The following is a 14,206-nucleotide window of genomic DNA, read 5'->3' as shown; positions in this document are numbered from 1 at the left end:
GAAGAAACTTTATTACCCAAAGAACTAGATTTGAACAAGGTACTCAACACCTGAAAATTTGGATAACTGAAATGATTATGCCACATTTTACTGACCTTTCTATCATCAATTCAAAATAGGGGAAGCAAAGGAAAATTAGGATAATTTAGGAAGGAAGATAAACATATCAGAAAGATTCGTCCCACTTTAGGTCCCTTCAGGATGATCTTCTCGGACAATTGATTATGTACAATGCAACCAAAACGAGAAAATTGAACATTATAACCATGATCAACTAATTGACCAATAGAAATAAGATTTGTAGGAAGACCGGGTGACACAAAAACATTAGGCAAAGAAGGGGAATTATCACCAATAACATTAATATATAAAAAAGTGTCATCTACTGTATGAATTTTCTGATGACCATCATAATTTTTCACATTAGATAGAGACACCGGAGAATTTGTCATACGGTTAGATGCTGCAAAATCAAAGTACCAAGGTTTTGAGGAAAATTATGAATTACTTGAGAGGCCAAAAGTTGAAAATGCATACATAATCATCCGTTGTACCATTTCAAGGGTAAGTGTGTTTGTAGGAGGTGTAGGAACAAAAGCAAAAGCAGGCAATATAGCAACACTTGAAACACCAACAAAGGCATGATAAGTAGTTCCTTACTTCTGTTTAGGACGAATTGGACAAGCTGCGATAGTATGCCCTCGCTACTTGCAGTAGTTACAACACTTTTGTGTGCAAGCCTTTGCAGTATGACCAAATCCTTTACAACTATAGCATTGGACAAAACACATATATCTGGTTTTATTCTTTCCTTGTGCTACATAGGCCACATTGTACGAGCAGTAGAACTGGTGTTATGTTCCATGGCTACGTGAGTTGCTATACGTTGTTTCTCGCAAAGAAGTTCACTCAAGCAAGCATCCAAAGTTGGCACTGGGTTGCGATTCATAAAATTACAGTTAGTGGCTTCAAAGTCAAATCGCAACTTCATTAAAAATTGATCTCTTTTGCTAGTCTTGTGCACAATTTGAATAACAAAAAGGGTTGCACCAAAAATACCATCATAAATAACATTGAAATATTCATCCCAAAGATTTTGAAAAGCAAAAAAATATTCTTGAATTGATAAACTCCCTTTTGTGAAATTAGCCATCTCATACTCCAATTGAGACCTTCAAGATGATAAATATTTTTCAAATAATCTCACATGTCCTTAGTAGTCTTATAAGGCCACATATTAATAATAAAATGACGCTTAACAAAGCTAAGTATCCAGGTCATGATTTGGGCATCTTTGGTTTCCCATTTTGCCAAATCTACTGCACTGGTAGGTGTTGGAAGTTTTCCTTCAATATGACCCCATAATTCTTTGCCTTTGGCAAATAGTTTAAATTGGAATTTCCAAACAGAATAATATTCGCCATTAAATCGAGCAAGATACAATTCAGATTAATCATAAGACATGATGAAGAAAAAACCTCCAATTAGGGCTTTTCAATTGCTGCTAGGATGGAGAAAAAAAAAACAAGGAGTTTCAAAACAAGACTCATACGCTTTGTGTGGTGGACATCACACCTTCTATGACGACTTCAAAGAAAGAACCAAGGTAGCACCAAGGAGAAGGAGGGCGGGTTCCAGTACTTGCAATCTTCTATGTAGCGAACTCACAAAACTTTTTGAATCACGATGAAACTCACGAAGAAGATGATGCCACACATTTTGTGTGTGGAGGTCATCACACCTTCTATAGCGTCTTAGAGAGAACCAAGACAACACCAATGAGAAGGAGGACGGGTTAGCGAACTCACAAAACTTTTTGAATAAGACGAAACTCACGAAGAAGATAACGTACAAGATGTCAATCACTCTAAGACACCCACAAGAATACAAGACTATTAAAGACAACCACAAGAATACAAGACTATAACCTATGAGAAGACAATGATTCAGAGACCAAGCTCTGTTACCATGTTAGAATATTAAGACAAAATAGAGCATACTATATGACACACGTTTTGTGTTTAGAAGAGCTTAAAGCTTGATTTTGCATTCTTCAGCCTCCCTTTCTTAAATAGGCAACATAACACATCTTTTATATAAATATGAGAGATTGAAGGAGATATACAATAAAGAGAAGGATTATAAAAGATATTTTGGGAGTAATTATCAGGATTCCTAATTAAAGAAATTTATACACATTAACAGAAAGTATACTATAAGGATAAAAATAAAAGCATACGTAGTTAACTGGTTAACAGTTAGCTGTTATCTAATATGAGGCAAAGACTTTTTGAAAAATTTTATATATTGTCATGTCAGGGAGAGTTAGGGGATATGTTTTTGTATTGATAGTCTTTTCCTGTTATGATAGGGAATGCCCTAAATGAAAGGATATTTTTCCTTTGTAATCTTTGGCTTTTACATATAATATTCTTGGGAGTTTATCTTTAGTTCTTTTTTGTCTTATTTTCTCATACATATTTTGGGTTCCTAACATACACTTAAATCAAATGTCATATAAAATTGAATAATAATTGTAATGGTGTTAATATTTTAACAAACATAGTCTCTTACTCCCATTTGAAAAAGTTCATGTGGCTTTTCTTGCTTCAACGACTAAATATTTCGTTGTAACGAAAATGACATAGTAGCAAGTGTTCTTTCATTCTTTATTGGATCCACACTATCATTATTATTGTGGAGAAACATTTACCCATTGCAACAAAATAGCATTGGTGATCGAATATTTGTGCCCAACTAACCACCTACTCAACTTAGTTAAAAGGTAGTTATCACATACATAAACCTAGTATAAAGTTGTGTTGGATAAAGTGTAGTTGACGTGGTATTTTGTGTGTTGTTTCACCAGGTGCCACAATTGACCATTGTGAGTAAAATGTATATGCTAGATGCCATTTTATAAAAGAACACTTGTCACCGTGTCATTTTTGTTACAGTAAAACCTTTAGCCGCTACAATGAGAAAAGCCACATAGAGTTTGTTAGATTGGAGTAAGAGACTATATTTGTTAAAATAACTTTACTCTAATTCTAAATGTGAATCAATACTCTTTTATATACATAAAATTTTATCACTTAATTTTTATGTCACTATGATAATACGATTATTAGTTGTCCCAATACTAAAAAAAGAATTAGTGTTAATTTAAACTAATTCTATATGGACACAAAATACTTTTGACACTTTTATTTAATTAAGTAAAAAGATTTATGTCATATGTTACATTGATTAAGTAAGCAGTAAATATTTTTTTAAATTAAGACAAAATTATATTGGTTAAACCCATATTGTTTGTTGGTAAATAAAATATTGGCTAAATTACTCTTTTGATCCTTGCTTTTTTCAAGAAGTGTCAAGTTGGTCCTCTAGGTTTTTTTTCTCTCAATTTGGTCCTGGTTTTTTAAAAGTGATTCAATTTGGTCCTTGCCATTAGTGTTTTCACAAATGGTGTTAAAGTTAGTGTCATGTGTCAATTTGTGTTTTTTTTTTAAATTTTTTTTGGATTAGTTTTTGAATTTTTACAACACATAGACAAATGTCCCATGTCCTTTGACCCCAAGTACACTCACACTCTCCAAAGCAAGAATTTAACCCAAATCTCACAACACTCTACTACAAGAATAGTCAAATACAAGCTTAAAGTGTTTTTGACTGGGGAATCTAAATCCGTGAACTTAGAGTTCATTATATTGTCACTAACACTCACTCCATAGCTTATGCTAGGTGATATGAGACTTTCCAAGATGTATTATTTCATCAACTCAACAAGATTATACAATTTGAAAATTAAAAAAAAAAAAGCTTTCGAATTGTACAATCTGAAACTAAAAGCAACCTTGAAAATATTACTAAATTGCATAATTTGGAATGACTTCCAAATTTTACAATTTGAAAACCAAAATTACTTTCGAATTATACACCAAAATAAAAAATAACTTTTCTAGATTGCTCAATCCTAAAGCAAAAAAATGATTGCACAATCACAACTTATGAATTGTACATTCTGGAAGTGCCCATGGATGCCCTTATAGAGTTGTTTGAGTCTCTCCGGTGACTATAACTTGTGAACCGATTCAAAGAATGGTTCACTCTTTGGAGGGGATGAGATATATCAATGAGAGTGAACTTGACATGGTATTGTTGGAATTCAACAAGGTCACATCCAAAAGTGACCTTTTAGAAAGCTTAAAACAAACTTAATAATAATATCTTTTTATTTATTAATAAAACAATTTATGTTAAAATGTATTATAATTTTATTTAAAATTTAAATTTTGAATTTTTTTGAGGTTTTTCTTCTTGGAGACCTAAATAATTATTACTAAACAAAATTAGACATTTTTTTCTTAGAGACCTAAAAGAGTTAATACTAAATAAAACTTTATAAACTTTTTTTTCTTGAAAGTCTAAAACAATCAGTACTAAATAAAACTTTCTAAGATTTTTCTTTTTAAACTTAAAGCAATGACTTTACTAAGGGATGTAAAAACAAGTTAACATGGCCTGCTTCAGCCTGACCCGTTAGTGGCCCAAAAAAAACAGGTCAAGTCGAGTTAACCCGTATAATAAAAACGGGTAGAAAAACCAAATCTGACCTGCAATTGGACAGGTTTGCGGGTTAACAGGCTGACCCGCCATCTTCAAAGAAACTACCAAAAACCCTAATTTGAAAAGGGCAAAGTCAAGAAAATCAAAGCCTAATATGGGGAAATCAAAGCAAGATTTGGGGAAATCAAAGCAATCAAGGCAAGATATATGGAAATCAAAGTAAATCAAGACAAGATCTGGGAAATTAAACCAAAATGGGTACAATCCTAAACATAATTAGAACAATCACAACGAAAATTATAGAAATTGGGACAAAATCAAGGGATGTGAGTGTGACGTCACAACATTGTTGTAGCTTACCTTAAATATGTGATGTGAGTGTGGAGGCTCAAGTGGTGGTGGCTTGCGTGAAGGTGGCTCGCGTGAAAGTGGCTCGCGTGGTGGTGGGGGCTCACGTGGTAGTGAGGGCTTGTGTGGTGGTGGTCATTAACAGTATTTTGTGTATGATGGTGGTGGCTCACAAGTCATAGTGGTGGTAGGGCAAATATTTCGTCTCTTTACGTTGTTTGTGGGTGAATTTATCTTTAATGGATGGGTGATGAGAATGCTGAAGCGTTGAGAGTGGGAGAGAAAGATGAAGTGCTGAGAGTGGATAAGGGAGATGAAGTGTTGCCGATGAATGAGATGAAGTAAATGAACGAGAGAAAAGGAAAGGGTTCTGGTTATGCTTAAGTAGAAACAGGTTGTGGGTTGGCTCGTACAAACCCACCGTGCAACCCATCGACCTATCGGGTTGTTAGTTTTGTTAGGCTGGGCTACAATGAGTTTGTGTGTTGAATGACCTAACCCGACCCACTATTTTGAAGTCAAGCTTACATACTAGACCGTGGGGCCAGACCTGATTTGACATCCCTAACTTTACTACTTGAGTCTTGAACACGATGATCAAACCCTCTGTTAGTAGAGAAAGGGAGAGGAAAAGCTACCAAACATTTTCCATTGAGAAACAAAGAAGAGAGCAATTGAATGTGAAATACAATATGGATGTGGCTCCATAACATATGGTGTAACCATGAAAAAAGAAAAAAAAAAGTATGTAGTGGTGTCACAATTTGTTTTCTTAAAGGGTTTTAGATGATATAATTGTGTGATCACTTTGATGGTCTCACGTACAAAGGTTTAAGTTCAGTATGAGGACGAAAATATGTATTATACTAAATATATAGAGACCGCACAATCCTTAACTTGAAGACAAAATTTCTATTCAAACATGTTTATAAAATTTTATATTTTGAATTACACGTTTTGATATATAAAATTTTATATTTTAGATTAAATTTTTCAAAATATAATATTTGTATTTTGAATTATATATTTTAAAATATAATTAATAATTTTTTGATGTTTTGGATGATATAATCCTAAAATATTTCAGATTATACAACCTAAATTAATCTAAAAATTGTAAATTGAAGAGCAAATTTGAAATTTTAAAAATATTTGGGTGCAGAATGAAATTATTATGGTGTAGGAAGAAATATCCCATAATGTGTGGAAATTTGGGCACTTGAGCATGTAATTAAGGGGACTCCCAATCAGTTGCATGATCCTCCAATGGGCAGTTACTTCGTAAACCTTACCAATTTCTTTCTGCTCCATTTTTAGGTTTTGGATTGACAATCCATGTAAATTTAATTGCATTCAATAATTATTGTGATTCTGATTAGCTTAAAAAAGTGATTAGGTGCAATTTTTTTTTAATTAGTGACTTTCTAATTAGCTAAAAATATGATTAGGTGCAGAAAGAAATATTCAGGGTGCACAGAGCGTTTGTTGTTCCAATGTTCCGCCTTTCTTCATAAGCCCATCAGAGTTAGCAATTACCCTTCATCTAAAACTCGTTCACCCTTGACTAACATTACAAGCAAACTCTTTGTTTTGAGTTTAACCAACTTTATATATTATATGATGGCAAATTGAAGATGATGTTTTAGTTGTCGAATAACATGACTTAGTTAATTTAATTTTTGTCCATGTAGCCAATAAATAATTTTTCAAGAAATAAAAAAAATTCAATTTTCTCTTATCAAATTTATTAAAACAACATTCTTAAGATTAGTCATCAAAATTCGAGTTCATTAAGATAATATTATTAGAATTAATCACTAAAATTCTAGTTACAGTTTTGTTTTTAAAAAATATTTCAAAGATTAAAAAAAACATATATTTAAATTATTTTTAATTTCGGAAGAGTATAGCAAAATATATAGCTATTGCTTGAGTCATTCTACATCTACATTTGAGTGTCACTTGTCAAATTTGGATTTTCTGTTGTTTTTTATGTGATGTTTTTTTACTGTGCTTTCATAATACACTAATTATCACTAATTTCAATATTTTAAAATATATTAAAAAAATATTTAAAATGTCTATATAGTGTATTTTTAATATTCAATAGAAGACAACACCAAAACAACTAGTAGAGAATTTGGACTATTCACTTATTCTCAATAAGGAACTGATATGCACCTTAAATTATAATTAACATGCCAGGGTTAAATTCAAAATTTGTCACTATATTAAGAGAGCTATTTACTATTTATTAAAAAAAAAACTTTTTTTGTATTGATTATTGTATGCATAAGTTATGAAGAAGAGAACCTGAGATATTTCTCAGTTTTTTTGATGGGATAAAAGCCCAGTGTTTGGGCATATTCAAGTGCATGGTCTTAAAACTGTGACATATGATGAAAATTTTGAGAAAGAGGCAAAGGGTCCCAAAGAATATTTGAGACAAGAAGTTCGACAAGCCACAAACACTGAAATCACCAATTCATGGAAATCAGCATATTTTTTGACCAACATTACTCAAAGTTTAATGGACGACACAGAATATTCCAAAACTCATTTACCAAATCAAAAACTATTGGCTCACTTTCTTTTGAACAAATAATCTTGTCAGTTCTCACCAACATCTTCGCAGAATTTAAAACAAAACAAAAAAAAAAACATTTTAATTTCTTTAAAATAAAGTAACTCAGAAACATGTTACGAAACACGTATTTTCAAAGAAGAAAAAAACATGAAAAAGTCCTTTTCATCTTTATGTCCAAGTTAAGAGTCAACATGTCCACTTGGCATGCTGTTTTTCTGCTCACCACTCCTTTTTATTTTATTTTATTTTCTTTTTAATTACACTTTTCAACTATCTAATGTCATTGCCATAACTAGGAAGTTTGGTTTTTGTGAATGAAAGCTCAAAAGTGAAAAGCACTAGTTGTAGAAAAACCAATAAGCATGTTTAGCATATAATCAATAATTCAATTTTGATTAGTTTAAGTATTATCTTGATTGAAGTAATACCTAATTCCAAGTTCCCATGAGTGCTTATCATGCAATTTTTTTCTGTTGTGGTAATCAAAGTGGCCATAGCCGTAAGTTTTGAATAAATAGATTAAAGGTAATGATTAGAGAGTGCATGTTAGAGACAAGGTACATTCTATCTCATACACCTTTGGAATTTTGTTTTGCAAGCCAACCCAAAATTGAAATATGAAAAATAATTCTAAACACCCAAATCGATGCTTACACTTTGATGTCATAATGCTTGCATGCTTACCCTAATTACTATATGTATCTATTCACATTATAAAATAAAACTCATGCATCATGGTCAATAGTTCAATACTAATATTCAATACAATGCTATGATTGATACTACTATATCAAACAAGAAAAATGGAGAAAAATCATTTGCAAGAAACATCAAAATGTATACGAAAGGTAGAGACAACAAAAATGAATGAAAGTTCCCGAAAACAGGCAGAGAATGTCTCACGTTGTTTCAAAAAAATGTGACAAATGCTAATTACCCTTTGCCTTTTGTCCTTTCTTCGGGGAATGAACTTTTTTTTTTTCATGCATATATATACACGTGATACACTACTAAAGCCTCTTATATTTCATTGAATTTTTCTTGTAAATTTATTATAAAATTTTGTGAAAAAAATACTTTTTTTTATATTTTTCTTAGGAATTTTAATTGATAAATAATTATTTTTTACAAAATTATAAAATTCATAAGTATTTTTTACAAAATTTACTCTAAAAATTAGTTTGTGTAAAATATTTTTACAAAAAATTGGTAATAATTTAAAAAAAAAAAGTGGTAATAAATTTTTATAAATTATTATTCATAACAAAATTTATAAGCGTTATTTAAGAAAAAAATTTCAAAAAAAATTGACAAAAAATGAGTGTGTTTTTAGTGGTGATATCTTCACACTTTTCTTTCCTTACAAGCAAGTGGGTAAGTCAAAATATAAATGATATGAAGTATAGTTACGATATGTCAATATAATAAGTATTCAATATAATGCTATGTAAATATAATAAGTACTACATAATATAATACACGAAGTATGTAGGTAGTTTATTAATATAAACAATATTGAAATTCTGCAAATCTAAATTAAGAACATATTTATATATTATAAAAAAGGTTACATAACATTGTTATGAGAGAAATCTGAAACTTAATATCTATTGGTTTGGTTTTAAATGCAAATGACTAACATAGAAAACATAGTATTATCATAATGAAATAAATTTTGTTTCAATCGGTATACAAAAAGGTCAAAGTTAAGTAACATATTCATATATTTCGTTTTTAGTAAAATAAGATAAAAAAAAAACCACTTTAGTATAATAATTTTAAAGTAACTAAAGACGTATTTAATTTATTAATTGTTAGATATATTTATTAAAATAGATAAAAAAAATGTTGTGTAAAACCTTAGAAAATCATCAATTATATTAAACATACACTTGTTTAACTAAAATATTAGTAAAGTTTAAATATATAGGATTAATATTTTTTTCTTATTATATAAAGAATAAAATATTTGATCAACAAATATTAAAGTCATTATTTACTTGAAATTTTATATGTATATATTTCCTCTAAAACACCTTTTTTTAAACTTAGAATGTTAAAATGTCTTTATGTTTACTCCATCTCGCTTCAGTATCAATAGAAGAAAAATATCCCATAAAGAACAATATATGAGTTTTGTGTCTGATTTAAGAACAATTACAATCGTAACTCCCCTTTTATTATCTACGTTTACGAAAAATATCAATGTCTTCTTTCTTGAAAGGATATTTTCCATTTTTGTCCATGAAATAACTGTAATTCTATGCTCTGGTTTCTGTAATTATATTAAATTTTCAATAATATAATGAGGAGAAACAAAAAATAATCACACACAAAACTAAATGGGTTCAATAATATTAAGAAATTTCGATATATATATATATATATATATATATATATATATATATATATATAAATTTGCTATAATGTGATAATACTTCTTTATAATTTCTTTCACTATCAAACTCTCACTCATTTATAACTCATTTAGTAAGACCATTTACTATATAACAAAAGTTGTAGATCAAATGATAATACAGTACAAGGAAAATTATATTTTAATAATTAAATTTTAACAATTTTTTCTTATAATCTTAGATGACATATTCTAAATAATTTTATATTTTTTTAATTTTTGAATTTCGTTATATTTAAAAATCATTTAAAAAATACCATATCAAAAAATTTGTAAAAATTTAATTATTAAAATAATATTTTCCTACGGCACAATCAAAATTTATGAACCTTTATAATTATGGTCAACCATATCCAAAAATATGAATGGATGTTTTAGTTTAGTTCTGATTATTGTTTGTTTTATGATTTAACAAATGTCTGGAAATTCTTCTGCCAACATATGTTATAGCTTTGTAAAATCTGCATGTCTCCTTTGAATAGAACCATATTGCAACTTCTAATGGTAGTCCAAATCTGGATTGCATTAAAATGGTGAAGATATAAAGGTACTCCAAATCTTGAATAAAAGATTTTATTTAGTCCTAAACTTCGAATGTTTCATGTTTATTGAAAGCTTACAAATAAAAGAAGCGAAGGACACAATGGTTATGGAATATGGAACCGTAGCCTTAAACTTAGTTTTCGTGGGTCATACATACTTCAATCCAAAAATGTGAGTGTGTATGGAATATTCTATATGTTCAAATGTTCTCTTCACAAAGCAATCCACAGCACATGCTGCCCAATTCAGTTTTTTGACCACACTTCACAATCTGGCACCTTCTTATAAGAAAATTTATGAACCCTTTTTACAATCATCTTTTCTTAAATAAAATGGTTAATATGTTGAATAGGGTAAAAAAGCGTTTGTCCCCACTTAAACTTTCCACGATTTAAAGAAGCTTTCTAATTGTCTTGTGTAACTATGTTAATTTCCCAAAAACACAGTCAAAAAAGTGATTGTTCCATATCATTCAAAATGAGAATTATAACATTAGTTACTCTTTTTTTCCAAAAGAAGGATAGAGAGTTTGGGAAAAAAAACTGCCCTTAAAGGCATTGCAAATACATTGCAATGCTTTTGGTTGACATGAGAATTGTGTAGTAAAAGTCATTGTTTTTTGTGATTTAAAAATGATAAAATTGAAGATGAAGACAAAATTGACCAAAAATGAAGAGAAGCGATGTCCTTGAAATTAGGCTTTGCAATGTCAAGCATTCTACTCAGAGGTCATTCCACATGTGTCACACCCAAACCCAATGATATTATGTCGAGATGAAGAGTTGAGTCAAATCACCACTAGCTTTCTCCCAAACTTTTTTAATGTTTATAAAATTTTGATTGGCAAGAAGTATAAAAAGATTTAATAAAAAAAATTAAAATACTTTTTATTCTCTCAAATTTCACGTTAAATTAATATCAATAAATTTTTAAATTTTTAATATATTTTAATTTTAAATTTAAAAAATAAATAGATATAACTTTTTTAATTTAATTTTTTTAATTTTTTTATATGTCAAATACATTATTCAATAAACATTGCAGTAAAATATATAAATAATTTAAATATTAATATAAAACATATTTAAAATATAAAAAAATTTAATATAATTAAAAAATTATATTTATTTTATTTTAAAATTAAAATGTATCAAAATTTAAAACAAAGAAACATATTTAATTCTAAAATAATATTATTAAAAAAATAATTAAAGAAGCATTAATAAACGTCACATTATATAAAAATTGTGGAATTCAAAAATAATTATACAAAGAAATATACACTTTATATATATATATATATATATATATATATATATATATATATATATATATATATAAATGTTCATGTAGTATTTTTAAATGATTTTGAGAAAGTTAACACTGGTAAACATGATTATGTCCCAAAGAGTCGATGCTACTTTTGAAAAGTGTGGTTGTTGATATTAAAAAATAAAAATAAAAGAGAAGTAATTGACAGAATTGCTGTTAATATGTTTTGATAAAATAAAAAATTAAAGTAATAGAATGATAAAATAAAAAATTATAAATTAAAATTAGCATATAAATAAGAAATAATTTTTAAAAATTAATGAGTGGAAATTTTGTGATTAAATTTTGTTATAAAATAAAATTAAACTTTAAACAAAAAGTAATTTAGTTCTGAAATTTAAAATATTACCCCAAATTTTAGTAAGTAAAAAAATTATATTTTATAATAGGAATATTAATATAAAAAATTATTATAAATGTTAATACATAAATAAAATCTATAATAAAATACTAAAATAAATTATTTTACAAAATATTAAAATTTAAGTGATTTAGTTAATTATTTTAAAAATATTATGAAGGATATGAAATATCTTTATATTACTAGAATTAAGTTAAAAAATGTGTATGAGAGAATTGAGTTGAATAAAAATTGTGTATTGGAGAAAGTACCAGCCTTTTGGCTTGTATTACATAATTCGAAATACATGTCATTGTAAGCCAAAAACTTACGAATAAAAATGAGTTCCTTGTTTGGCATTATCAGTTGAGTCATCTTGGATCTATTATCGTGTGAAAAATAGTTGAAAAACTCATGTGGACACCCACTTAAGAGTAAAAAACTTCTTCAGTCCAATGATTTATCATGTACTCCACATTCCCAAAGGAAAGTTGATAATAAGACCATCATAAAAAAATTAGAAATGAGTCAATCTCATTTTTAGAACTAATACAAGATGATATTTTTTGTCCAATACATCCATCATGTGAATCATTTATATATTTCATGATTTTAATTGATGCATCAACTAGATGGTCACATATTTATTTATTATCAATCGGCAATCAAACATTTGCAAAGTTATTAGCATAGTTAAGAGTTCACTTCCCAAATTATCCAATTAAGAAAGTCTTTCTTGATAATACTGGTGATATTACATCTCATACTTTTCGTGTGTATTGCATATCAATTGATATTAAAGTTGAACATCCAGTCGTATAACATCTTGCCCGGATATTACTAATTTAAATAAAAATAAAATAATACTAATAATAAAACTGCATTTAATATCAAAATACTTTCCCAAAAACGCGAGAAAGTTTCAACTTTATTATAATGTCACAATTTAAAAATACATAGGCTTATCTCAACAGTTACAACTTCAAAGTCTAGTTAAAAATAAACTTTACAAAATAGTAAATATAATTCATATCCATGCTTCCCCCTCCCCCCACCCCCAACACTATTCCTCACCAACTCCGCTTGAAACATCATCTGCTCTCATGTAACGAGTTACACGATAATCACCAAACACAAACAGATAATGTGAGCTCAATTAAAATAAATTAAAAATATAACAATAAATTGAAACTTAAACCCACAACCCTTCTAAGAACTACAATCCTCAGACCAGAGAAATCACAGCTTCCATTGTACACGTCCTGACTCTACACCTTTTGATGATATCCTTAAGATGACTCTCACCACCACAAGCTCCAACTCATGGTCCTTCCATCTACCGGTCACCACTTGTAGATCACATGTGGGAATTATTCAATCACAAACTACAATCCGTAACACGGAGTGGAGCTCTCCAATACGGACCACAATCCATACTCATCACAAGACTACTAGTCTCACTGAATCCGACTGTGAAGGGCAATCGAGCGAACCATACGTACTAGCCACAACTAGCACGCTCACACTGGAATTCCAATACCATCCGACTTCAACCTAGAATGGCCACATGTTTAACTCCCCATTACAAGCTACAACTCGTAAAGGGCCCTCAACAAGTCATTTCCTCAAGGCTTCATCCAAAGGTGTCAATTTACATGAGGGGCAGAAATAGAAGATGTGATGAATAACATTATATTGAAGAATAATGGTGTATTCATTTTTCCTTCACTATATTTTTATCCTAAAGGATTTTGCCAAATAAGGTTTTAACGAGACAAATTCTTGGATCAATGGACATCCAAAGAGGAGTGTTATGAGATTAATGGATGTCCTTTGACTTGTTAACTATTGTAACCCTTGAGTTGTATCATTTGGACTGCATTTTGTGTTAGAATTTATTGACGAATTAATTCTATTAATGACTCATTTGAAATATTATGATGGCCCAATTGTGATTTAATAAAATCTAAAGACTTATTGGTTATTATTATGAGAAGTGATAATAAAATAAAAGAAAGATAAGATAAAATAAAAACCAACTTGATGGACATTGGTTTATAAAGGGATTGGG

The sequence above is a fragment of the Vigna unguiculata genome, chromosome 7 (genome assembly GCF_037176805.1).
Source record: "Vigna unguiculata cultivar grain cowpea cultivar isolate G323 ecotype 2 chromosome 7, ASM3717680v1, whole genome shotgun sequence".
NCBI lineage: Eukaryota > Viridiplantae > Streptophyta > Magnoliopsida > Fabales > Fabaceae > Vigna > Vigna unguiculata.
Note: the sequence above shows the minus strand (reverse complement) of the source record.